General features: G+C 40.1%; 1 protein-coding gene across 5 annotated transcripts in view; it reads left to right on the top strand.

The window, feature by feature from the left end:
• Nucleotides 1–2,332, top strand: part of LOC119598745 (neurofilament medium polypeptide-like) — a 71,147-nt gene that overhangs the window by 59,942 nt on the left and 8,873 nt on the right. For all 5 annotated transcript variants that reach the window (XM_037948534.1, XM_037948533.1, XM_037948535.1 and 2 more), the window contains one exon: nt 538–691. The gene's annotated coding sequence lies outside the window, so the exon portion shown is untranslated. The remainder of the gene's footprint in view (nt 1–537; nt 692–2,332) is intronic.

Raw genomic sequence — 2,332 nt, 5'->3', positions numbered from 1 at the left:
CTTATCTTCTTTTATCTTTTTCCATTTACCTTCATCTATTTTCCTTTCCATATCTATCTGCCTCTTTCTCCACCCCCCCCTCTCTCTTTCCATATATTTAGTAACAGTCGATTTATTTAACACAAATAGGATTGCAGAAGGAGATCAGATATGCTGTAGTAACAGCCATGATAATGAGATCTGGTTATTGCAAATTCCATCAGACGTAATATACTGGGTGATAACAGCTCTAATTGTCCCATGATTACATAATTCAATTTAAAATGTAAATCTCTCTATTAATGAAATATAATTAGTAATAATGATAATATCAATGTTGATAGATATAGGCACGTTTCCCCCGCCTGACGTCACAATACTCAAAGGTCATTTGTCCGGTTAGCGACCGTTACCGTTCACAGTATTCTGATGGCGGGCAAAGAAAAAAAAAATATTCGAAAATAAAAGCCAAATAAAGAACAGACTTGTATAGAAATCAAAGGTCTGTTGCCTCTGAGTATGAATAATGCATTTACAAAAGGTTATCTGGCATTACAGATCCTCGAACAAGTATTACCCCAAAAAAGTGAAGATAGAGGAGCATCTAGTTTCGACTTGCGGTCTGGAACGGATCCTGAATAACACGAAAAGAAACCAGACGGTATTCGCTAACGGACCTCCGTCTCTCAACCCGACACCGGACATAAAAGAGGTAAGGGAAGAATGCGCTGTTGAGACAAAAAAAAAAGACAGTGATCGCACATGAGCTTTTGAAACACACGTACGTATGTGTGCACGCATGTGTGTATGAAGGAGAGAAGGAGAGAGAGAGAGAGAGAGAGAGAGAGAGAGAGAGAGAGAGAGAGAGGAGAGAGAGAGAGAGGGAGAGAGAGATGTGTGTGTGTATGTGTGTGTGTTTTGTTTTGTTTTGTGTGTGTGTGTGTGCGTTTGTGTTTCTGTGTAGATATGTGTATTTACAAGAATAAGAAGTAACCAAAACACAGACGGAACAAAATTTATAAGAAATTATTATCATGCAAACCACAGAGGTATACAATATCAGGTGCCTTGCAATGGTTACGCAACTGACCAGCCTTCCCTCGCACTGCAAAGAGAGAGAGAGAGAGAGAAACGAGAATTATCATCAAATGAGATTATAAAAGAAAGGGGATGAGAGAGTGGAGAAGGATATTAAGAAAAATTGTTCGACCCGAAAGAGTGAGCAAGAGAAAGAGGAAAAAAGTGTTTAGTGTACCACCCTTTCCTTTAGTTGGCATTTCGTTAATGTAAATAATATAAGTTTTTAACCTTGCTCTGTTGGCATATACACTCTGTCCGAAACTTGAGGTTAATCACCAATGTATTTATATATTCATAAACCCTTCGATTCTTTTTTTTCTAATTAAACTATCCACATATATTTGCATAATGCATTTGAATCCTTATACCATTAAAGATTTCTGGTTGTTTAACCCTTTGGTATATTTGATTTTTCTCTATTTTGTAGTTTCTCTTAACCTTTACTTTCCATGAAGGTCTTTCGTTTATGGAAATGATATTATTTTTGAGTTTCTCTTCTCTCTCTCTCTCTCTCTCTCTCTCTCTTCTCTCTCTCTCTCTCTCTCTCTCTCTCTCCCTCTCCTCTCTCTCTCTCTCTCTCTCTCCTCTCTCTCTCTCTCTCTCTCTCTCTCTCTCTCTCTCTCTCTCTCTCTCTTCTCCCCTCTCTCTCTCTCTCTCTCTCCCCTCTCTCTCTCTCTCTCTCTCCTCTCTCTCTCTCTCTCTCTCTCTCTCTCTCTCTCTCTCTCTCTCTCTCTTCTTTTGATCTCGTTCCTTTTATGTCACATGGGATCCAGAGTCAAGCCTTGGGGCATCCCGCTATCTGTGACCTTTGGTTTTGTGCCTGAATTTATTTTCCTTCTCGCATTCTCTCTCCTTTCGCCCTCTGTTCCCTCTTTCGTTATTTCTGTTCTTAATCTTTTCGTCTCTCTCTCTCTCTCTCTCTCTCTCTCTCTCTCTCTCTCTCTCTTCTCTCTCTCTCTCTCTCTCTCCTCCTCTCTCCTCTCTCTCTCTCTCTCTCTCTCTCTCTCTCTCTCTCTCTCTCTCTCTCTCTCCTTTCACCCTCTATTCTCTCCTTCGTCATTTCTTTTACTGTTCTTAATCTTTTCGTTTCTCTCTCTCTCTTTCTCATTTCACCCCCTATTCTCTCTTTCACCATTTCTCTGATTGTTCCCATCTTTCGTTTCTCTCCTCCTCTCTCCTCTTTCTTTCTTTTCTCCCTCTCTCTTCCTCCTTTCCTCCATTCTTTCTTCATTGTTTCTCTCCCCCTTCCTTCCTCCTTCCTTCTGTTTCTTTC

The sequence above is a fragment of the Penaeus monodon genome, chromosome 41 (genome assembly GCF_015228065.2).
Source record: "Penaeus monodon isolate SGIC_2016 chromosome 41, NSTDA_Pmon_1, whole genome shotgun sequence".
Taxonomy (NCBI): Eukaryota; Metazoa; Arthropoda; class Malacostraca; order Decapoda; family Penaeidae; genus Penaeus; species Penaeus monodon.
This window is presented reverse-complemented; position numbering and strand designations above follow the sequence as displayed.